Source organism: Pteropus vampyrus, unplaced genomic scaffold (assembly GCF_000151845.1).
Source record: "Pteropus vampyrus isolate Shadow unplaced genomic scaffold, Pvam_2.0 Scaffold66, whole genome shotgun sequence".
NCBI classification, from domain to species: Eukaryota; Metazoa; Chordata; class Mammalia; order Chiroptera; family Pteropodidae; genus Pteropus; species Pteropus vampyrus.
In genome coordinates, this window is record NW_011888847.1 from 7,912,108 (window position 1) to 7,938,145 (window position 26,038).

The following is a 26,038-nucleotide window of genomic DNA, read 5'->3' on the forward strand; positions in this document are numbered from 1 at the left end:
TGAAAGTCATTTTGGAATATGGAAATGCACAATGGGATTATTCTGGAAGCTCACCTTGAGTTTGTTTCTTTAGCCTTTGTATTGGTTCTTTAAGTTCTTTATCCCTTAATAAATTCCTTTCTGTCTAAAGTAACCAGAGTAAATTCATTGACTGAAACTAATGAACTCTGATCAATACAAAAACTGGACAATAAGTTATGGCAAACAACAGACTTCAAGTACATGGAACCTAAGATTGACTCTTTGACCTGGTTGGGTTTGAAGTGACTGAGTATTTGGATATCATTAAATAAGGGGACACTAGTAACCCATGGTACATGATGTGATAAAACAGCAACTTACATGATTACCTTTTGTCATTTGAAATAAAGTGTCTACTGAAGCCAAAGTTTTGGCTTCCCTTTTGATTGCTTCTCCACATACACAATTATGTGGGACTAAGGAATATAAGTGTGGATTGGGATGGCTGCCCCTATTAGCATCACTGAGCTTTTAAAAAGAAAAATACAGGCTAGAGAATTTAAATTCTCAGACCAAAGTGCTGTTAGAGAAACAAGGAATTTCTAAGACTCCCCTAAAAGAATTTTTTTTATCTCTTATAGTCACAGGGTTGTCATGGACCAAAGCAAATGCAGAGTCAGATCTGGCCAGTTACTGAATTTCAAAGTAGGTTAAATTCATGTTCTAACTAGATCACTTATATGAAAGTCAGGGCATTATTTGTAAAAGTGGGAACCATAAAAATTGAAATGAAAGTTTTGGGAGGATCTAGATGACTCTGGGTACCTTCAAAACTTGTACCTTCTTTACCAAAAGAAGATACTACCTGGCCCTGCTTGAAGACTTTATAATAACTTCATCTGAGACAGTTACATTCATACAGAAATTCTAGTTTTCCTCATGTGTTACACCAGTGACCTTTCATTCCCTCCAGACTTATTACTAGTTCTAATTTAGCATGCCCATAGGGGCTAATTTAAGAAGTCAAATATTAGTCAAGTATAGGGCAGTAGAGGGAGGATGAAGTGAGTAAAGGGGATCAAATATATGATAGCTGAAGGAAACTGGACTTTGGGTGATAAACACACAATAGAATATACAGATATTAAATTATAATGCACACCTGAAAATTATATAATTGTATTAACTAATGTGTGTTGATCACATTAGTTGTAATAACTAATGTGTGTTTATCTTCCTCTACCCTTCACCAAAAGTACCAGTATATATTTACCAAGGTAACTGTGTACTAAAGAGAAATACCTATATCTTCCACAAATTATTGATCATGGCTTTGGATTTCTGCTAATCTCTAGGGACCCAGAATGTCACTATCTCCTCCCTCCCCAACCCACCCCTACATAGAGCAGAGCCTTATCTATGGGGATCCAGTGATAAATGGAGTCTGAGTCCAAGTTCATCTTATGGTGGGCATAAAGATTCTGTTAATTCAACCTCTGGTTATGTCCCCAGCTCCAGGATTACAGTCTGAATGGGTAGTCCAGTAAATACCAGAATTCTCAAATTGGCTTCCTGACTCAAGTAAGCACTATCGGGACTGCACCTTCCTAACAAAATAGTAAACCAAATGCAATGCTACATTTCTAAGAGAATTCTAAAAATTAGTGTTATCATCATAGAAAACTGAAGGAGTGGTGACTTCTGTTACATCTCCAATTAATTCACCTGCTTAACATGTGCTGTGAACAGATGGACCTTACAGCATGGTAGTGGATTATCAAAATCTTATTCAGTTACTTCTGTTGCTGCTCTTCTTCCTAAAGTTGTCTGTACTAGAGCAAACTGACCCTATTCTGGCCATTTAACATGCAATTATTATGCCTAAAAATGCTTTTTTCTCTATCCTCATAAGCCTAAAACACCAGAAGCAATTTGCTTTCATCTGGCAAGGATAGCACCTTCATGTCCTACCTCTGAGCTACATCGATTATCTGCTTCTTTTACATGTGAGAAAAATTGATTTCTGTCTTGTATAAGTATCTCAGGTCTCCTACACCAACAGCTAAACAAAATTCCTAACAGAAGTATGGACTATATCAAAATTCATACCATAGTCAATGGATATGGAAAGCGGGTCTTGGGAATATTTGGGCCTTTGCTATTTAATAAGTGCCCAAGAATAAGAATTCAAAGTCAGATTATTTTTCTCAAAGACTATTAGAAAGACTATCTTAATTGTAGTAGTTCACATGCTGCTGGTACACATGCAGTCAATTTGGTAGACCAATCAGACATCTTAACTTTTTTTTTTTTTTAATCCACCAAAGTGGTGGTTAGGCTGAATTAACAGTTGTTCCATGAGACTGACAAATCAGTTCTAACCAACAGCCCTGAATAGATTCAGCCTGTGCGACTTAACTGCCTTTGATAAACAAAATGTCCTCATTCCCACAATACAATAACAATTTTTTAAGTTGGTTTTTTTTTTTTTAATTGTACACATAGCCACAGACTCATTCCTTTTCTCTTGGTTCTAGAACCAGTACAGAATTTACTAGTTTAACTAAAGGCTTAAGCTCTCTAGACCTCAGTAGTGAAAGAATAATAACACTACATTCACTATAAATTCCATCAGTAGAGGAGTTATGAGATGAATAAAGACATATTGGGCCAATTTCCCATTTTATGTAAATCTAAGGCAAAGTCAAAGTCACAGAGGATTATAACCATGGGCATTGCTTTTTAGTTTCCCAGAAGACAGAAACTTTGTCAACATAAACTTGGCACAATTTTGAAACATAACAGTATCCATCTTATCAGCCATTGACTTGCTGTAGTAAGTTGTGGTATTTTCCTTATTATTTTATGCCCAGAGCCACAGAAAGATTAATGTTACAAGTTAAGCAAATCATGTGATATTTACAGCTTGTACTGCTGGAGAATATTAAAATTCTTTCCTAGGTCCAGATTTCTGAGGACCACAGGAGAAGGTCACCCATGTGCTGTGGAGACAGTCAGTGCACTTTCTGTAATGTTTAATCCACAGATTAATGTCAATGTTCAAAAGCAGGAAAGACAAGGAAAAGCTGCCATCTGTCATAAGAGCATGAGTGTAGAGTAATGAATCAATTGGAGAATATTCTATTTATGAATAAGAAAAGAAGATCTGTACTCAGCTCTGGGTAACAAATAAGCATCAGTTTTATAGATGAAAAGGCAGCAGTAAAATATCACTTCCCAAGCGACCTTCTAATTTCTGGATTTTCAAAATATCACCTCCATCGAGGAGTCTTGTTGAGAATATCAGCTACATGCCAGAGGCTAGAAGAGCGACCAAGGCCCATGAGATGCTTTATTTTTGTGGCATGAGGGAAGAAGGAGTGAGTTCTAGGTAATGCTGTAATCTGAGTGTCATGGGACACGTTTTTAGTGCTGGACCCTCAATTATCTATGAAGAGTAGCAGAGTATGCCACTTTAAAATATGCCACATTGGCACATTGATTATTTTGAGCTAAAGACAATTGAGAAGAAGCAGATAAAAGAAAAGTTCTCTGCCCTTTCCCTATTTGTCTAAAAGCAGGATATACATTTGTAGAAATGTCTCGCATCCCCACTCTTCTAGGAAAGACAAACGTTAATCATGGGAAACAACTCTAGACCTTTATTAGCCTGGAGACAGAATCTACATAACGAACTTTACTCACTAGCCCTTATCTTCCATTAGTTCACTCGGTTTGCCCCCATAGAAACTCAAAGTCCCTTTCCTTTGTCTTGTCACTTTTCTAAAAATGCATTGGTCTACTGTGAAGATGCTATAGAAGTCCAAGATCTAACCACCTCTTTAAGTCACTCATATCTGAGTACTCTCATGTATATGCATGAAGCACATGTTAATAAACTTCTTTGTTTTTCTCTTGTTAATCTGTCTTTTGTCAGTCTAATTTGCAAAGCCCCAGCCTGAAAAACTAGAAGAGTAGAGGGAAAAATAATTTTGTTTCCCCCCTATAACTAGATTAGGTCAATTGTCATGCATACCTGAACAGTCACGAGGGATCAGAAACAGGACTAGAATGAAAGATACACCTAGGATAAGACAAGGAGTCCTCAATGAACTCCCCCACACCCACGTGGAAAATGCTGTTTTCCTCTGCTCACTGGCACCTCCTGGCCCTCAGAGAAATATTTAGCTTTCCCAGTCGGTTCCAGGACTCTGGGGATGCAGTCTTGGAGAAGGAAAAGATAAAGACATAAGGGGGGGATTTGCTTATGAAAAGAGACTGGGCAGATGTGACAAAAAGTACAGGGAGAGAGAAGAGTAGGGGAGGAGAGAGAGATGGAGGGGGAGATGAGAGGCACCAGAGCATTGTGAAACCAGAGAGAATTGAAGAGGGAAGGTGAAAAGGGTTTCCAGAAATGCTGCTGGGTGTTCTGGTCTCAATTTCTTTTTATATTGTTTTGTGACTATCAGGTAAAAATTGGGCTTCCTTTTCATTACTTTGGGCTCCTTGGGCTGTTTCTTTTTTTTTCGGTGTCCTTGTAGAGGTTGGACCACGTGGGACCTCAAGAGTACTCAGCTGCCCCTGATTTAAGACCCTCCTTATCTGAGCCCAGAGGACACTTTTCACCAAAGCTGCCAATAAATAATAGTGCAAAGAGTAGAGGCTCAAGACAGAATGGTTATTTGCAGGAAACTAGAAAGCCAAATAAACATTGAGAATATACCACCATAGTCAATGCTACAAAATAGGAGAAAATGCATAGTGAGGGAGGCAACACACCAGCCAGAGAACCAGCCTGGGCAGTAGAGCAGCTTCTCAAACTGTAACCAAACACAATCAGCTGTAGATTTGGTTAAAATGCAGATTCTGCTCCTCATACCCATTAAGATGGCTACTAGCAAAGAAAAAAAAAAAACAGAAAATGCAAGTATTGGCGAGGATAGAAAGTATAGAAAGAAGATGAAACCCTTGTGCACCATTGGTGGGAATGGAAAATGGTGCAGCTGCAATGGAGAAGAAAACAGTATGATATGGTAGGTTCTCAAAACTTAAAATTAGAACTATCATACAATCTAGCAATTCCATTTCTGGGTATTCCCAAAGAATTGTATACCCATGTTCCTAGTAGCTCTATTCACAATAGCCTGGAAGTGAAAGAAACTCAAACGCCCACTAACAGATGAATGGATAAACAAGCCATAGTATATACACACAATGGAATATTATTCAACCTTAATAAGGAAGGAAATTCTGACATATGCTACAAGGATGAAACTTGAGGATATAATGCTCAGTGACATAAGATGGTCACAAAAACACAAATACAGTATGATTCCACTTACATAAGGTACCTAGAATAGTCAAATTCATTGAGAGAAAAAGTAGAATGGTAGTTACCAGGGCCTGCGACGAGAGGGGAATGGGAAGTTGTTGTTTAATGGGTACAGAGTTTCAGTTTTACAAAATGAAAAGAGTTTTAGAGATTGGTTGCACAACAATGTGAATGTACTTACTACTCAACTTTGCACTTAAAAATGGTTAAGATGGTAAATTTTATATTATGTGTATTTTACCATAATTAAAAATTTTTAAATGCAAATTCTGATTCTATAGATCTGGAGTCGAGTTAGAGATTATGCATTTCTGGGGGATCATTTTCAAATTCCAGAGCCCAGGCTGCACCTCAGACCCATTAATCACAACCTTGGGGATAGAACCCAGGCATAGGTGGATTTTGAACTTCCCAGGTAAATCCAACGTGTAGACATGTTTTGGAACCACCGTTCTCCATCTCATTCTATGCTAATAAAGAACTGATTGGACATCCCAGAACAGAGGTCTCAATCCAGGCTGCAATTGAGAATCATCAGAGGAGCATTTAAAAATATTTCACTTTAGCTCCACCATTTCCTAGCCCACCTCCAAAAGATTCTAATTTAATTGGTCTGGAGAAAGGCTGGGGTATGGGTAGTTTTTAAAGTTTCTCAGGTAATTCTAATTGAAAACTCCTAGCTGAGATGCCGCATGTTAACCCTAGCCTTCTGCTCAGCCTGCCTCTCTGCAGTCTGATCTACCCCAGATTGCCCTCTGCCTGTCCTCTGTGCCAGTCCCGGCATCCCACATTCTGACATCGGTTTGATTATCCAAGCATTAAAGAGTGGCTGATGATTAAGAGAGCACAGTACCAACTAATCAAGTGTATCCAGCAGGCACTGAATGCTGTCAGAAATCACAGATTCACTCATTTTGTGCCAATTAGCTTCATGCCCAGAAAATTTTGATTTGTGGCCACAAACCACAGTTTCCTTTAGCCTCACAAATGCATGTCACTTATTACAAAAGAAGTCAGAAAAGTGGTGCTTTGTTCATATAATTTGTGAACTGTGGGGGTGGAGTGGGCAGGAAATTTGGAAAATATGTGTATAATGGTTAAATTTATGTGTCAACTTGACTGGACCACAGGGTGCCCAGATATTGGTTAAACATTATTTCTGGGTATGTCTGTGAGTTTGTTTCCAGATGACATTAAACATTTGCATCTATAAACCGAGTAAGCAGATTGCCCTCCCCAACATGAGTAGGCCTCATCCAAGCCATTGAAGGTCTAAATAGAGTAAAGGGTCGAGTAACAACAAATTTGCTCTCTATGCCTGACTGTCTTTGAGCTGAGACATTGATCTCCTGCCTTCATACTTGGACTTGGATTACAATCATACCATCACCTCTCTTGGGTCTGGCCTCTCTTAGCCTCCTTAATTGTGTGAGCCAACTCATATGACCTGTGAATATAAATTGTGGCTCAAACAATTATGAAGGCTGAGAAGTCCAGACAGAGTCCATGGTATAGTATACACACACACACATACACGTGTGTGTGTGTACATGTACACATAATACATATATGTATATATTGTGTATGTATTATATGTATATATGTATTATATATTTTATATGTGTGTATACAGTGTGTGTGTGTGTATATATATATATAGTATACGTATACACACACACATGCATCCTAGTGGTACTGTTTCTCTGGAGAACTCTAATACAACGTGCCCTAGTAGTATTTTATTCATTCATCATTAAAAATATATATATTTCTTTTTTCATTCATTCATCATTAAAAATATATATATTTCTTGAGAACCCACTATATGCCAGGCATAGTTCGAGGTACTTGAATAAAATCATCATGCACTCTTTCAGCTGCAGAAGCCACCATTTCCCATATTAGTATCAAAATCCAAAGACTTGTACTTTATATACAATTTAAGATACAGATTCTGTACAGATTAGTAGCAGTGCTTATTAGCAAACCTTCAGCAATCAGGCATCATAGTAAGTCTCTGCCTGCCATCTGCAATGTTAGACCTAGGTTTATGCAATCTCTAAGTGTCAGGCACGGCTAAGGAGAAAATACACTTTATAAACATTGATTGCTTCTTGTTACACCTTGCTAGTGTAATCTGTGTTGCAGATTAGAATCAACATAATATCATGGGTAATGCCAGGCAAATGGTCTAAGCTGCAGTGATGTTTTTGGTTTTGTTCTTCGGGAAGTTGCTTTAGGAAAGGCATAGCAAGACCTTGTATTTTCTTGCCAGAGTTGAAAGAGAGAACAACTTCTTTGCCCTTTCCTTTTTCAAATAATAAATCATGAGTAATAGACTACTTCACTGCATTGGGTATGACTGCTCCTGGCCAAAGAACATTTAACAAAATTCTGTTAAGTCACAGAGTTTATTTATTTATTTTAGCTCCCTTTGACATTTCGGATCAAAACCATGACTAACAGCAATGTTTGGGACAATTACATTTAGAATGTACTATTTGTAAAGAACCTAAGCCGTGACCTTTCTAGAAATAGGCAGTTGTACACACCCACCTATAAACGCAACTCTTCCAAGCACTAGTTTATCTGCTGATTACATGTTGGCTTCTCTCACCTGCTATATTTTACTATAAATCTCTCATGGACAGAGGCCTTGCCTGTTTGATAGGATATATTTCATGCCTGCTGAGCTGTTAGACTTGTCATGACTCTGATTATTGTTCACTCACTTTCTTTAACATTGAAAAGGACAGACTGTGGAAGAGACACTAGCCACTTATTCTCCAGTTAATCTTGAATGCAGAGGGGTCAATGGCACTTTCTGGGTCCTGGGAGGATTTCCTACTGAGTGGATAGTGAAATTCTTGAGTCACATCTGCAGCCTTCTTACTTGGTCTAAATCTCTGGACTGAATGTGGCTCACTCTTTCGGAATCACCAGCCCCTCATCTGGAGAAAGACATCTCACACTCTGAAGTCTGCTTGAACACTCTGGACTGAGTCTCCATCTCACTTCTCTGGAAACCCCTAACCCTAGACCTCTGTGCTGGAAAAACTTTTTCCTGACTAGGATATTATCTCTCATGTTCACTCAGGAGTAAAATTGAGAACCTTGGCCAAAAGACTTAATAAAGCTTGTAATTCATCTGATGATGGAACCAAGAGGTGAAACTGTGGTTTTGATTTTTTTTTTTCCCCCATGTGAAGGAACAAGAATATGGAGATCATTATGGTACTACTAACTGACTCTGACCCTTTGGAAAACCATTTTTCCCTATGAAGTAGTTTAGTGTTGACTACAAATACTCCTTAGTAATCTCATTTTGACTTTTTCCTGATTTTAAATATTTCCATCATTGCTATTGTACTTCTCCAGGTTAATTGTAGAGAAAGGTGATAAATTTTTTTTTGAGTGCTTAACTCAAGGGTGGTTATAATTTTAAACGTGCAAGTACTTGAGATTAGGATGCATGAATTGCATCATAATGAAAGCTCAAAGGAACTTTATTTTGTTCAACTAATATTTTTGTGTTTTCCTCAATTGGAATATCTTTATTCTTTTTCTCCGAATATAAAATAATACTTGCTCATGATAAAAACTTCAGGTAGTATAGGAATATATATATATGAAGGAGTAAAAATTATCTACAATCCACTATCCAATAACTTCTGTAAATTTTTTAAAATTGAGATATAGTTCACGCACCATAAAATGCATCCTTTAAAGTGAACATTTAAGAGGTTTTTAGTATGTTCACAAGGTTATACCACCATCACCATTAATTATCTAGTTCCAGAATTTTTCTATCATGCCAAAGAAACCCCCACACCTTTCAGTTTCTTCCCTTCCCCTGTCCCCCCAGTCCCTTGCAAGCACTAACCCACTTCCTGTCTCTGAATTTCCCTATTCTGGACATTTCATTTAAATGAAACTATACATGTGGTCTTTTGTAACTCAATCCTTTCCCTTAACATAATGTTTTCAAGATGCACCCACGTTGTAGCACATAACAGTACTCCACGCTTTTTTATGCCTGAACAACATTCCATTGTATGACTATACGACATTTTAAAAATCTATTTATCATTCTTTGATAAATGTTTGGGTTGTCTCTACTTTGGGGCTATTATGAACAATACTGATATGAACACTCATGTACAAGATTTCATGTGAACATATGTTTTCAATTCTCTCGGTCTGGGAATATTTTAATAAATAACATTTCAGGTTTTTTTCTCTGTATATCTATATTAACAGATAAAAATATTGTGATACATTGTATATTTTCCCCAACTATGTATTCCCCTTTCTGTAGGAGGAATAATTTCTGTAGACAATCAGTTGCCAAAAGTCCTGCAATAATTTCCGTGGAAAAAAATATATAGCCTCCCTCTATCATCATGTCCAGCATGTTGCTTGCCTTGGCCACTGGTCTGTGAGTGGATGTAACGTTACTGTGACTGAGCAGCAGTTTTACAGCCATTGTGAGTTCCTGTGAGCTGTCTTGCTCTTTCCCTCTGTCATGAGTAGGAAACTGCTTCTTCAGCTTGGTTCTCAGAATAAGAAGACTAAGGAGCTGAAATGCAGCTGACTGTAGCCATTAACAATATATCAAAGAGGAATAAATTATTATTGTAATCCACTCTTATAGAGATTTAGGAGTCATTATTTCTGTAGCAAAGCTGACTAATGCATTAATAAATAGTTTATTATCTATTTTTCCCACCCAATGATATAGTGTGGACCTTTTTAAAGATATAAACTTCTAACAGTGGTGTTAGTGAAATTGAAGTCCAAATAGAGTGACTTACTTGTACCAGGTGACAAAATTAGTAAGAGAAAGTCAATTTTATATTCCTTTTCTGATATGCAATCCAGTTTTCTAATTAAAGCAAAGAAGAGGGTAACCTTAGACATTTTGCTGAGATTACAGGACATTTATAAAGAACCTTATGCAACCACATGATTGTAGGGCTGAAAATTCCAAACTCACTCATGCTGTACTATTAAGTTAATACTAATTAGAAAATTGTAAAAAGCTGAAATATGTGTGTTGTGCTTTTTTGCAAAAAGTTGTTTTTGTTTTTTTTTTAAGGCGGGGAGCATATTATAAACGTTAATCCTTATTCTTTATTATTGCAGCCTTCAAATTTGGGATCACTACTGACAAATAAGTAGTTCTCTGCTTTCAATGCATTTTTCGTGCTACTCCATTTCTCATGATTCAACACAATTGCCTTCCTTTTCCTAAGAGGCTGGATGCTTAGCCTGCAAGGGGCCACAGATGAAAGGAAGTCTTGGCTAGCATCTGCCCACTTTTCATCTGCTTTAAGGCAGTATTTCCATCTCTTGTTCTATCTTAAACTCAAATAAATAACAGCTTTGCATAACTAGTTTTCAGGAAGAAAGGGTTTCAGTAAATCGTCACTATTATTTAATTAGAGCTGACCCCTTATGAATCGCCATGGTTGGAGCACTCAGTTTTCAGTCTTGATATCACTTACAGGTGGTAAAATGGCCACTGGTGGTCTTCAGAAACCTAAACTCTGTAAGTCCCCCTTATCCACAGGGGGAACACAGTCCAAACCCCCAGTGAAGGCCTGAAACTAATGTAGGGAGTAGACAAGAGAATTAAAAATGTTAATCAAGCCACAATCAGAGACTGCAAAGTGCTGATCAGCCCTACAGCCAGGCCAGGAGGACACCTGCCTTCAAAACAAAGGAAGATTTCTGCTGGGATTGCTAACAACCCATTCCCCACACCTGTTAAGGGAAAACATGAATAAAAAGTCATTCCCTATGGCTAAAACCGTGTGGAATCTATGGATTAAAGGCTGGGAACTGCCAGAAGGCCTTTCACTCAACATATTCTTACCTTTTCACGCTACCTACCCATCCCCTTCCTCACTGTATGTCCATATCAAAGGAAATGGGTTAACAAAGCCTTTTAAACAATAATTCATGGGAACTAAAGAATGATATATAAACTAAATTCCCTGAACACTCAGCCCCCTACTCCTGTCTTTCTAAGCCTCTCTTGGTCCCTCTCAGTTCCTTACTCTGTCTCTCTCACTGTCCCTCTCACTCTCTGCCTCTGAGAGATCATGCTCTGTCTGTGGAGTGTTACTCCTTTTCTAAGAAACTTACCTTTTGACTCTAACTTTAGCGCTGTGTGTTGAATTCTTTCCACACTCTCTTTTCTCAGTTCCGGGCTTGGGCTCCCCCACACCAACCTGGCGAAATTTGCCCTGTCCTGCATCAAAACCACAAGTAGTACCGAACCCTATATATCAGGAGTCCCCAACTCTGGGGCCACAGACCGGTACTGGTCTATGGCCTGTTAGGAACTGGGCTGCACAGCAGGCGGTGAGCAGCCAGTGAGCAAGAGAAGCTTCATCTATATTTGCAACCTCTCCCCAGCGCTAGCATCAATGCCTCTGCTCCACCTCAGATCATCAGGCTTTAGATTCTCATAGGAGCACCAGTCTGTGGTACCAAAAAGGTTGGGGACCACTGCTATATATACTATTTTTTCCTATACATACAAGTCTATGAAAAAGTTTAATTTACAAATTAAGCACAGCAAGAGATTAACAATAATAGCTAATCATAAAACAGAGCGATTATAACAATATACTATAATAAGAGTTATGTAAATGTGGTTTCTCTCAAAATTTTTTATTATACTCACCTTTTCACTTAAAGAAAACACTTTAGGGCTTCTCGCTGGCATATTCCAAATTTCTAGCATCACTACTCTTGGGCGTTGGGGCCACTATTAAGTAAAATAAGGGTTACCTGTACACAAGCACTGTGATACAGCAACAGTCGAAAACCAAGATGGCTACTAAGCGACTAACGAGCAGGAATGTGTAGAGCATGGAGATGCTGGACAAAGGGATGAGTTACAGCCCGAGCAAAATCTCGCGAGATTTCGCCACGCTACTCAGAACGGCACACAATTTAAAACTCATAAATAGTTTATTTCTAAAATTTTCTATTTAATATTTTGGAACTGTAGTTGACCGCGGGTAACTGAAACTGCAGAAAGTAAAACTGCAGATAAGGCAGGATTAGTGTACAGGAGGAGTTTCCCTTCTTTATATCATACTGAGTAGGCAAAGCTCCATTAAAAATCAATGATTTTCATGCTTTAAGAGAGGTGAGAATAGTTATCTAAGAGTTTTATTTTTTCCACTTATACACATAAATGTGCAGCATACTATTGGAATGCTACAAATTGTTAATTTTTTTTACCAGATCAATTTTATATTTATTATAACAGGCCTTTAGAGATTATCTTAGACTAATCCCCTCAATTTACAAACAAGAAAAATAATAACCTCAAAACTTAAGTGCGAAAAAAAAAAATCTTAATTGCATTTCCTAGGTCATAAAGTGAGTGGTAGAGCTGTGACTAGAACCCTTGCCTCCTGACTCTCCACCCAGTGCTCTCTTTTCAGTCTGTGCCACTTCCTTAGCAAGTGTATAACCAAAAGGGAATTTGTAAGACTCGTTTAAGATGGGAATAAGTTATATTCACTGAACCTTCTAGAAAGTTAAACCACCCTTGTAAAGTGCCCTATGAGTGTTCATGAGTCCTGCCAAGCACTAGGAACAAAGATATCTACTAAACTGGTGAATGGGAACAGACACAAACCTTGATCTGGTGGCAGAATTATGACCAAGTAAGTTTCTCCAATCCTCATGTTGTCCCCGCAATGAGACAAGCCAGGGCTAGTCAGAGACAGTATCCTCAAGAGCAATAGAACAAGGAAAACTGAGAGGGGGCAATTGTTGAGACACTGCTGATGTATTAACTCCTGAGCCCAGTAAGATCTAGGTTTGGTCTATGAGAGATCGGAGCAATCTTGGCCTCTCTGGTGACCATGAGGTTAATCATTCTCCTCATGCAGCCAGGAGCCTCCAGTAGTGGGATCAGAAGGGAGAGCAACATTCTCTGGCCTGATTCACCAGGATGTCCACATTTTGCCAAGATCCAGGTGTCCTCTAGAACTGGGAGAAAGGTCAGAGGAAGCAAGATCCTGACAAAATGGGGTGGAGGGAAAAACAAAACTCATCAGGTAACGTCAAAATAATACTACCGACTGATTCAAGCTCCAGCGTCCAAGAGGGAATTAGAAATGCCCTTCATGGGAGGCTGACACAGGACTTAGTCTATTTGTTTTTAAACCATTGGGTTATTCTTAGGCGCAGGGTTTCATAAGGTCCCCAAGATAAGCCAGTGTTTGGAAGGCTAAAAAGGTGAGACACCCAGGCTCAGTAATAGAACTTGTGGAAAAAATTAGGTCATTCATTGTTCTAAGGCCTCAGAGGGTCAACAGTCTCAATGTTTTTGCTCTTTGAGCTTTAGACAGTCACTGGGAGAATGGGGTGGGAGAAGGAAGCTCAAACTAGAAAACAATGTGGAAACAGACATGGTGTGAATAATCATAATAGAAAGATCTTTTTTACATAAGGAAGAGTCGTAAATCAGTAGAATTCTTGGTAAAGACCTCTACATAGATTATTCTTGACACTTTAAATTTCTCTTTTCTCTTCTCTCTCAACTCCCCCAAATAGCCTCTGCTCACTGAAAAAACAAATTCAAAATGCCAAATAAATCTTCACTCTGACTATAAAACTCCAATGTGCAGTCATTCTGTCACTGTTTGTTATTAAGTAATTTCTATTTCCAAAATGTATTTTTTTTTCTCTTCCTTTCAAACTTCCCTCACCTTCTATACTCCCAATCAGCTGCTTCTCAAAACATACCTATTAGGCAGAGACTTTTATCTGCACATTCCACTGGAATGCAGAAACTGAGTTTAAGTGGCAAGATCAAGGACACAGAGCCAGGCAAGGGCAGAGTAAGAGCCTGGAGGCCCTACCACCCAGGGCTCTGCATGCTTCATTATTACACCGCCTCTCAAAAACCCTTGCTGAGACTGGAGTTACTCCAGCTTTTATTGTCGCCATTAAAAATATTAATGGTCCAAGAAACCAGAGGACCAACTAGAGTTTTCTTGAAATACCTAACCCTGGTTGAGGCACACCCAGTGTGAAACATCATTAAACTCCACTGCCCATTGACAAAGCAAGACAAAAGAGCTGCAGAGTCCTACTTGTAAAACTAAAGATATAGTCAAAGTCACCCTCATTAGCCTGGGCTTTTCACTCACTTTGCAGTCACTCTTCTATTAATAAGGTGGCCCCATTCCAATAGCACTCTGGTATCAGCATCATCACTGATGTTTAGATGTGTTTAACTGCTGGCTTTTTTTCCCCCAGAAGGGTTTTGGTGACTCACTCCTCTATTTCATCATCCCCTTATAATTACATGCTTTGCAATTACTAGTTTCCCATTTATAATGGGACCCCAATGGAAAGCTCCAACGGCTGGGTTCAGAAGTGTCATTCTGCTCAGGGAAGCCAAGCTATGTGGGCTCCAAGTGTGAACCCACCGTGGGGAAGCTCCCATAACCAATCATAAAGAGACGTGGTCGGCTATTGGACTTCTTGACCATGAATGATCTTGTGCTGAGAGGATCACAGCTACTACCTGAACCTTATTAGTCAGGGCAAAAACAGGTGTGCTCCCCTGCCCACCCGGGCTTACTATTGAAGATATCTATCAATATGGCAACACAGATCTCATGATCTAAACCAGTATTTGGACTGTTCACTGAGAAACTAGGAGCTATAACTTTAAATTCTAATGTTAATCAATCATCCTGAGACGTTTGATCCCAAAGCAAAAAGTCCTCAAAGGTGATCCTAGGTGACATTCGCTTGGATTTATCTGACAACAGCATGCAAAGGAAGACCTGTTTCCAAATCTCATTTCTATCCACACCTAGCCATGTAACCAAGTCACAGGACCACTCTCAGCCTTCTCAGTTTTTTTGTCTGGGGAAAGGCAACACTTTCCGCTTTACCTTCAAGTATTTCAACAATGACATTAAGTAACAAAGGCAAAGACACATGGTAAAATGTGTTCCAGAGAGAGATGATTGTTATTTCTTTATTCACTTGTGCTACTATCCTGCCATGTGAAAACTTGAGGATTCTGGTCAGCTAGAGCCAACGTCAGCCAAAAGATTTTAATCATCACGAATGAAAGCTAGTAGTTGTCCATTTGTAAGGGTTCTCAAAAGTCTTGTTGAAATTTCTTTTCTTTCTAATAATAATATATTTGTATGCCTCTTGATATAATGCCCATGAGAAAGACACTTTACCCTCTGTGTATTCTTTCTCAAACCCATAACCCTAGTCTGGTCATGAAAAACATCAGTTAAATCCAAACTGAGGGACTTATACAAAATGCTTGATCAGTTTTAGGTCATGAAAAAACAAGACTAAGAAACTATCATCAATCAGAGGAGTCAAAGGAATCACGATAACTAAATGTACTGTGGTATCCTGAATTGGATTCTGGAACAGAAAAGGGGCATTAGGGTGAAAACTGGTGCAATCTGAATAAAGCCTGTAGGTTAATTAATAGTAATATACTGATGTTAATCTCTTAGTTTTGACGAACATACCTTGGTTATGTAAGATGTTAACATTAGGGAAACTAAGTGAAGGGTACACAGGAACTCTCTGGACTATGTTTTCAAATTTTTTGTAAATCTACAATTATTCTAAAATAAACAGTTTATTTTAAAAAGAGAGAGAGACTTATAAACATATCAGCCAATCATATTGTGGAACATTATTTGAATCTTGATCAAACGAACTACATTGACTCAAAAACAACACAGGGGTTAGGGGCACTGACTCCCCACATAGTTAAAAATCTATATATGTAATTTTGACTCCCCCAAAATTCAATTATTAATTGACTGGAAGCCTTGTCAATAACATAAAGAGTCTATTAACATATATTTTGTATGGTATATGTATTCTATACTATATTTTTATAATTAAGTGAGTTAGAGAAAAAAGTGTTATTAAAAAAATCATGAAGAGAAAATATATTTAGAGTACTTATTGAAAAAATATGCACACAGTTCAAATCTATGTTGTTCAAGGGCCAACTGTATTTTTAAAAATTCATTTATGAGACAATTGGAAATTTAAACACTGGTTATTTGATTATATGTGGAATTAATTATTAATTACTTTTAGATGTGCTAATTGTATTACGGTAGTTTTTTTTAAAGGAGTCTATATTTTAGAGATACAAACTAAAACATATATAGATGAAATAATATGTCTTGAATTTCTTTCAAAAATAACACAGGAAGAGGAAGTTGGTGCAGATGTTGGTTAACTGAGCCATGAATAAATGATTATTGAAAATGGATGATGAATATATTGGAGCTCATTATTCTGTGTTACCCTCCTTTGTATATGTTTGAAATTTTTTTGAATTAAAGAAAATTAATTTTAAAAATCCAAAGGAGAAAAACTATAATCCCTTACATTTGATCACATAGTATTAGCTCTGCTACTGTGTTCCTACCCTAACAACTCCCCAGTTATTTTCACTTAGTCTCTTATTCTCACCAAACCCACAGGTCAGCTTCGGGGTCAAAGTTCTCTCTGGACGGTCCACTCATGTGAGCCTCTGGAACTTGGCTCAAAGGTACTAGCACATCATCATCCAGCTAAGAAACCCACCCCAGAAACCGGGGTGGATTTCCCCATACTCTGGTGGCCACTGGGGCCACCCCAGCTCAGCAGTGAGAAAAGGGAGTGTTTATCATGGGTCAAATGGCAGCCCCAACCTTCAGCCAATTCTGTGAGCAGAGAGGTCCATTCTCTTTCTCCAAGTGATGGTTTTGACATCTTAGTTCCTTTTGACCTCAAAGCAAATTGGATCTGAACACAGACGAGCAAGAAGAGAAGTGATGACAAGTCAAGGCTTAATGTTAATGTAGAGCTTTTTCTTCCCCAACGCAGAAGTCTTATTAAAGAAACAGCAGGATGCTGACAGGAAACTGTTTATAAGTAGAAATAACACTTATTATAACAAGGCAGAACAGCAGGAAGATAGGTTTGTTTGTTTGTTAATTATATCTGGTTTTATTTTCTAATGAGTGCCTTAAGAAAGGCGGGAATCATTCTGACAGCTGTTTAAACCAACGTTTAAATTCTCTTAGAAAGATGATATGGAGTAGGAGCAATTGGACTCTATGAAGCAAGAAGAGGTCTCCTCTGCCCGCCTTTTGTTCATCTAACATGTGAAGCTTAATTATGTGTAATCCTGTGAATGAAGTTCTAAATTCCTGTTTTAATGGATGCCTGTGTCAATAGATAACAGAAAGGTTTTTTGTTCACCTGTAGGGAAGGTATTGATGGAGACATAACATGGAAAACATATGTAATTTGTCTATATTGAAGAAATATAATGTTTAGCTCTTCTATGTATGACATCACCAGAGAGGAAAAAAAACTATATTTGCCTTTAAAGGAAAGTGTTAACTTTATCCAGATTAACTTTAACTGAATGCCTACACAGTCATGAAAAGATATACAACTTTTGAAAATGAGGACTCATATGAGAAAGTAAAAAAAAGAAAAACCTCTCAAGGAAGCAGGGTTGGGAGTGAATTAACCGCAATTGTGTTTTTAAATTGCCCTGGAGAAAATTAAGCCTTCTGGTTTTTTGTCAGAAATAACTAATTATTAAAAGGAGATAGCATAGTTCACATCTTGGCATTTTTATCCAGAAATGAGATTTTACATTATATATTTACACTCTGTGTTTTTATTCTTTTTTTTTTTTTTTAAGGGCACTTTCTAGTGTAACTATAAATACTTGCAAAACCGATAGAGATAACTTTGGAAGTCTGATCTATGCAGACACAGCAGTTTGAATCATTTAGACCAGAGCAAAAATATATGTGATGTATAAAATATAATAATTGAGGAGGAAAGCAGATTTGTTAACTGGATAATCCACAGCGTCCCCTCCCTTTTTTTCACTTGTCATTTCCCTTCCACCCCAGACTGAAGAAGGGCCCAGTTGGGACCCCCGTGGTAGAGGTCTCACAGTGTCCCAGGCCTCCCCTTTCCTTACCCTGTAGCTTAACAATAGATTGTCTCCTGCAGCTTGACTCAGAACTTAGAATGGCGCCTGTCATAAAAAGTTGCCCTGAAACATATGATGAATACCCTTATGCTATTGATCACAATCTTTATGGTCTAGCATGCTTTCTAGACTACTCCTATCTTTATTCCTGGGTTACTGACACCACCAGAGAACCATATCGCCAGAGGGAAGGCTCCATGAAACAGAACAGACCCTCCCCCACACCCCTCAACTATCACGTAGCCTCTGGAATAATGCTCAGATTTTCCCTTAAATACTCTAAACCGGACTGAGAATGTTAAGGCAATTTTTGAAGGTGTTAACCTGATGCCTTCTGAGATCTCTGGTGCTCTGACAATAAACACTTATTCTAAATAGCCCAACTCCTGTGTTGGTCTATTAGCCGAGCGGCACAGGCAGCAGGAGCTCCGGACTCAGCTGCCCTCCAGTTTCAAGACCACCTTAAAAACTTTGCTTTGAATGGCACCTCCTCCGGGAAGCCCTCCCTGGTAAATTGACCTGATCTTTTTATTCTGCTCCTCACTGTCACAAGAAGCTAGTGTGTGTTTTATATTTGGCCCTTAGTAGCTTGTTTTATATCATTATTAAAGTGTTCTTCTGCCTTCATGACTTTATTTACCCCCTATTGAGAAGTTCTTTCAGGATTCCATTGTGTTTTCTGTTTGTTGGGTATTTTCTTAGGGTGCTCTCTGTCAGCAAAGATAACTCCCAGGAATATCACCAATCGACTGTGTAGAGCCAAAATCAAATTGATTGCCTTGAGTCTCTTCTAAAAGATTTTTTTCAGGTGGAGGGGGAAGGAGGTGAGATTATATAAATAATTTTAATCAGATTCTTTTAAAATCTCTCTGAACCTGTTTCTTTATCTGCTATATAGAAATAATGTGAAATTCCTTTCCCCTTCCCCCTCTCCTCTAAAAAATACACTGAATATTCTTGTTTACATTAAGTTAAAGGTTTCTTCAGGCTTGCTTAAATTTTACTAATAAACTCAAAAACTAATCTATGGGCTAGATGCACCAGCATCTGAGAAATCTCCCTGGAGTTTTCAAGAAAACCAGTGGGAGAGGTCATGCTGATAGTGAGGAGAAGCTGTATGTAAATAAGCTCAGGTGTGGAGTTAGGAAAGAAATCAGGCTGAGGGTTGAAGCAACTGAAGAAAAGGGCTAAGAGCAAAACTTCCGGTTCACAGCACCAGTGATGTACCCCAGCTGCCTCACCGTGGTGACTCTGGGGAGGGGAGAAGCCCAAGAACAGGAAATTAAGTATTAAGCAGAGAGCAGTTGCCAAATGCCCAGTGACGGGATTCTCACTGCTTGTCCAGCACTCATCAGGCTGGCAGCATCTTGCTATTTATTGCTTTCTGGACCTCAGCTCCCACATCTGTAATGTGAGCAGGGCCAGCTTCATGGGTTTGAATCATATAGACTTGGTTTAGTGCTCTGCTGACACCATCTTGAAATTCTTAATAACAAGGCCTTGTTTTACACTTTACACTTGGCTCCACGAATAATGTAGCCAATTATGAAATTAAAGGTGGAGTATTAAGTGTTTCCAGTTAAATGTATTGATGCATTTATTTTATTTTGTTTTAAGCTGTCTATAAAATTATCCTGTGAAATCAGGGCGATGAGACAGTGAAAGAGAACACACTTTAAAGTAAACATGCTTTATTGGCAAATGGTGTGGTAGTATTGGTCAATTGGCTAAACCAATTAACTGATAAGGTTAGCTTAACTCCTCCACATAGATTGTCATAGCAATAAGATACTGAGTTACGTACTAAACAATAAAATTTATAGTGAAGATAATTGAATCTTCTTGCTCTTTCATTGCCAGGAGATGCTCATTCTCATTGAACAATACAACATCAAAATGTATGATTGTTTTAGTTTCTAGTTTTCTTAATTATGTCAAGATCATAATAATGTTCATAATAAAAAGTAAATGTATTAAAGACTGAAAATGAATAGAGATCTTTGTTAGACTCTGGGATTTCAGATTTAGGGTTCGGATCAAGGTCAAGATTAAAGTTAGAGGTTGGGATTAGGGTTAAGGCACAGTACTAGACCTGGAAATATTAAACACAGGAACTTAGACTCCTTGTGCATATAAATAATATGTATACGCATGCGCATATACACGAAATAGCAAAAGAACAAAGTCTTGGTTAAGAGCCAAGGAGCCTTAGAGTCACAGAACTTTGCAGGAGTAAAAGGGAGGGGAATATCAGGAACCATGAAGCCAGTCCAAGCCATCGTGGTCCCCTTGGTGGCAATGGGGTGGGCCCCACGGTATTACCTGAAGTTGGTTCCTGTAAGGAGTCACCAGTGAGTCAAGGAATGTGTAGTGAAGACCCATTTCCCTGGAGGCCCTGGCTAGTACTATGTAGATGCTGAGGAGAACAAGCTGTTTCTGGCTTCCACATAGCTCCAACCCAAGTGAATGAAGAGCACAGATATTAAGACTGAAGCCTCACCAGTAAACCACTAGCCCTGCCCTCTGCCAGCGGAATGACAGGAGGATGCTCAAAGATGAGTCAATAGAATTTTCCTTCAGTTACTGATTGAGACAGTTAAAAATGAGAAAAATATCAGTCAAGGGAATCAAAAGTCACGGTGTTCCATCAGAAAGAATGCCCCAGAAAGTGGTGAAGTGAGAATGTGGCCGAGGGTAGGGGCTCTAGTTTTACTCATTACCTGGCTGCCTAGCAGTCCCAAGATCATCCCTATTCTATTTGTTCAGCATGATAGTCACACAAAAAAAAAAATAATAATAATAATAATAATTATTATTATTATTATTATTTTAGGCTATTTTTCAAAAGTAAAGAAATATACAGTATAAATTTGCCTTACTTTAAGCAACCCTGATTTTAAAAACCGAAACAGATAAATCACTGAAAAATTCTTGACTTTATAAAATGTCTCACCACAAGATGGCCTTAAAAAGTAAACTCCCGTAGTAGTACATTGTAGATAGAATTTGACTTACAAAAAGAATTTATATGCAACAGTGAAGCAGCATTATCTGCTACAAGAAGTCAGGTAGACTTGTAGCTGATCCAAAGCCATAAATAAAATCAGAAACAGTCATTCTTCACCAACATTATTCAATTGAGAAATCTAGAAGGGCACTCTAAACTACAATCTTCCTGTCACTGGCTATATTATTAGACTGCAGCTATCCAGTTTCCTGTATGTTGACAGGAAACTGATCTCCTGAAGTAGAAAGAATAAGACAATATATAGCCATGAGATCATTTCTTCAGCCCCACTAAATATTAGTCAAGGCCAGTTTGTCTATTCATAGCTACTTCGACTACAGTGAAAAATCTGAAGTAACAGACTGGCATGCAGTGATTTCCAGGGAAGTTCTAGAATGGAGTATTTAGATGACGATTTGTGAGCAATTAGAAATTAAGAAGTGACCACTCAGAGTCAGCCTAGGTTCACTTAAAAAAAAAAAAAGATAAGTGACATCCCTTTTTTTTTCCAAGTTACTATATCAGTAAAGTTGAGAAATGCCATGGATGAAACTTAACTGAAGTTTAGCAATGCATTTGATTAAGTCATGAAATTGTCATAGACATGGTGAAAAAAAAGTGTAGGTTCAAGAAAATGCAATTAGATGATTTTATATTTTCTATACTAAATGGTTGATAAATAGACTCATGTGAACCCTGGAAGAAGACCCCTAATAGTAGGGGTCCCAGGGCTCTGTCCTGCTCAGCATTTCATCAATGTCTGGAATAAAGATTTAGAAAACCCTGTTATCAAAGTCACATAGTACACAAAGCTACATGTTAGAAAGCAGAATCTAGATTCAAAAAGTTTTAGTAAGATAAAAGAATCAAAATAAAATATCATTTAAAAGAATTAAATGCAAAATTTTATATCTAGGATTTTATATAAAGACAAAATCTAGCTTGACAGAAAGTCATGTAACAGAAAACTAGGTGTTTTTGTTGGCCACAGATTTCACATGGGCCATTAAGGAAATGTGGACTTTTTAAAACAACGAAAAGCTAATAGATTCTTAACAGTTAATATTTATTTTCTCCTCGGTTATCAAGGATTCTTATTATCTTTATCCTCTTCAGAATTTTTCAAATTTTCTACAATGAGCATATGTTATTTTTATAACAAGAAAAACTACTCTTAATATTTGAAAATATTTGAATGTCTTTCTATGGAGTAAAAGTATGAAGTTGGATTAGGCTGTTCTATATAGTCTTAGAAGCTAAAACTAGGAAAAATGGCTTGAAGTTACAAAAGACAACTTTTTCCTAAATATCCAGCTCACAGTGGAGTGAGTGCCTATCCCTGGAAGGATCCGCATAAACACTGGCTAACTACAGGGGTGGCATAGCACAGCAGAGTTGTTAAAAGCTCTCACTCACCGAACTGCCTGGGTTTGAATCTTGACTGTGCCATTTACAACTCATATGTCTCCATCTATAAAGGGTACACGATGGTAACTATACTTATCATCCCTTAGGATTGGTAGGCATTAAATGGGTTCATCCAAGTAAATGTTCTTAGGACAATAACTGACCTATGCTCAATAAACATTAGCTATTATCTGTCAGAATTGGTATGGAAAGGGTTTCTGCTTTGTTTGAGAAACTAGACAAAATGATTATTAAGGGTTCCCTCTAATTCCATGATCTTAGTGTTCTAGGTAGGAGATCACCCTGCCTCGGGTGGTACTCTCTTATTACCTAAGCCTGAAGTTCTATACAGAATTCTCAACCGTTATTAAGCTAAGTATCAGTTTGATGACGTGGGGCCTAGCATAAATGAATCCATTTGAGGCCCATTGTTTTGTTTTTCTACGCTGACAAGAGGAAACCAATTGAGATGTAGAGATTAAAAATGAAAGCATAATGAGAGAGCATGTAGCACAGCAGAGAGATAAGGGAGTGGAAAGGATAGATGGCTGGGGGACTTGACTTTTGGCCACGGAAATGAACAGGTATATTACCTGGCCCCAAGGAATGGCAGGAATGTTGATGTTATGACAATGCTGGTGAGAAATGAAGCAGTTGGGGCCAAAGCTCCATGTGGCTCCCTGGTTTAGAATGCCATTCAAAATATTTGTGAGGAGTTAATAAGATATTAGAAGAAATTCTAGTTCAAGTATTTCAGAGACTGGGTACTGCTCAAAATAAAAAAAAAAAAAACAACACAAAAAAAAGCCGCCTCTGTGGGTGAGAGTTCTCAGGGATCATTCCTGTGTTGAAATCCAGACCAATCATTTTCTGAGGAAATGATATTAGGGATGTTTTCTCATTCAAGTCACAAATTATTGCCCAGAACCATAGTGTTTTGCAAATGAGGAAACTGAGCTGCATCCCTATCTATGGCTCATCTCAACCAAAAGAGAAGAATTTAGAGTTTGCACAGGTTCAACTTTCCCGTGTTTCATAAAGTGAAGAATACCTGCACTGCGTCCAGCCATCATCTGAGTCACCCATCTTCAGACACCCATCACCACTTCTGAAGTCACAGCAGGGAAGGAAATCCACTTTGTCTGGAGCATCATTGGATGCCAGGCTCTGTGCCAGTTGCTCTTGCAGACATTATCTCATTTAATCCTATGACATCTGAATCTGAGCTTCTACTCAAGATGAGAAAATCTGCTTTGCTGCTTTGCTGAGAGCTCCAGGCTGGTTCCTTTACCTCCCTCGTGGCCTTTATGTATGGCCCCAGGCTAACCTGGCCTGCCAGGCCCATGATGAGGTAGGTGTTTGAGTTTATAGCATCACTTTTCCCTGAGCATTTCCTTATGCCCAGCCAACCCAGCTGCTGGGAACGGTTTGCATTTTTTACCTTCTTAGCTTTCCCGTTTTTCCCAGTTGTGTTTCAGACAAATATTTGTGACCATTGCTCAATAAAACCAAAGTACACAAATGTCATGTGCTAATTTAAAAAAAAAAAAAAAAAGGCAGGAAGGAGGGTTTTCTGAGTACTTACCAGGGACCTGATACAGTATTCTTTTTTAAGGCAACAACCTGAACCCAGTTCCCACTGTCAAAACTCTTCTCGTCTCTCAATTGACAGAACCAGAACAAACCACTGAGCAGGGCTTCCAGGAGGAGGTGAGGTTTCTAAGAAATAGCAAGTAAATTTCTTCTCCTCTCCATTTCTCAACTATATATTCAATCTGTCCTTTCCACTAGGGACCCTTAGGATCAACAGTTTCCTTGTCGCTTGTTGCCCTGCCACAATTATAACACTTCCTATGAGAATACTTCATAGGACATATTCAACTATTACTTTACATTAGAGACCAAGGCTAAGATCTGAATTTCTATAAGTTTTCCTTGGTAGGTATCTTATTTTTCCCCAGCTTTATAATCAGGTGATATAAAAAGCATAAGTAAAATGCTGAAAATTGATCACCAGACTCATAAAAGCAGTCTCTAAATTATTTGTTCCTAAGAAACAGCATTTCCAATCGCAAAGCATCTGCTACTTCACAAGGCAAATAAACATGACCTGTCTATAATCCCAGAGTGCCCTGAGGATGGCTGAAGTGGGTCAGAGATTCAGAAAGCTGCTCCCCTCCCATCTGAAAGGAATTCCCACTTCGTTCTTTCTCCAACCTTTGTACTCTGGCCCTACCCTCTGTCTTACCTCACTCCCACACCTCCAGGTAGAAGTGGGAAGGCTTTCTACCCACCAATATGCATCAGCCTGTTCCCAGTTGAGTTCAGTGATGAATCAGTCAGCAAAAATTTATTGAATACCAGTACTGTGTGAGACTAGATTAACCCCCTTTCATTACCTATCATCTGCATAGCTCATTAAGAATGAGGAACATTACACTTTGAAAACACATACTGTAGAAATGCTGAATAATAATGATAACTAATAATAACTTGTCAGCCTAAGAAGAAAGCAGACTTCACTAAGGTGGATAAAATTACCTGTGGAGTACAATGCATCTACTGAATAAAGTGAGTCAGCACCCACACACTTGTGCTATTTGTAAAGGTAGTATTCTTTATTCAGCTTTCAAAGCCTATCTGTTTCTCAAACACAAGGCCTTTGAGAGCTTTTCCTTTATAATATACTTGCAACATTGTCTTTTTCACTGGAATAATTTCAAGTTATGGGCTCTTTTCCCAACAAGATCAAGTAGGGAAAAAATGTGAATATTCTGTGTGCGATTTATTCATTCATTCCTTCACTGACCACGTGTTGCATGTCTTCCATGCCTAAGGCATTATTCAAAGCACCGAGATGCCAGGGTGAATAAAACAGAGTTGTGCCCACGAGTAGCTCACAATTTAGAGGGCACCACAGTAATTACAGCAATTAAGTGTTAAAGATGCCATGACAGAAATTTGCAGTCGTTATAGTAGAGGCCCAAAAAGCCAATACAGTGGGTTCTACCTGTGAAAGGTCATAAAAAGCTTCACAGAAGAGATGACAAAAGGTGACTTGGCCAAAAATGTATGACATTTCAGATCCATAGTCAAACATCGCTTTTCTATACATTCTGTCACTGATACAAAAGAATTCGTTATTTCTGGCAGTAATAATAGACGATCTTGGAGATGTGGTATTGGCTTGGTCAACTTGTGTGAGATGTTTTTAATTGAGGTTTGTGGTTTGTATATTCTCTACAGAACAATTCACGGTTACTATCAAACTTTTCTAGTTCTCAGATGG

General features: G+C 38.3%; 1 protein-coding gene across 1 annotated transcript in view; it reads right to left on the reverse strand.

Moving 5' to 3' along the window:
* Nucleotides 1-13,004, reverse strand: part of TMEM178A (transmembrane protein 178A) — a 146,070-nt gene extending 133,066 nt beyond the window's left edge. Inside the window, exon 1 of the mRNA XM_023531336.1 lies at nucleotides 12,957-13,004. The gene's annotated coding sequence lies outside the window, so the exon portion shown is untranslated. The remainder of the gene's footprint in view (nucleotides 1-12,956) is intronic.
* Between the last annotated feature and the right edge of the window lie 13,034 nt (nucleotides 13,005-26,038).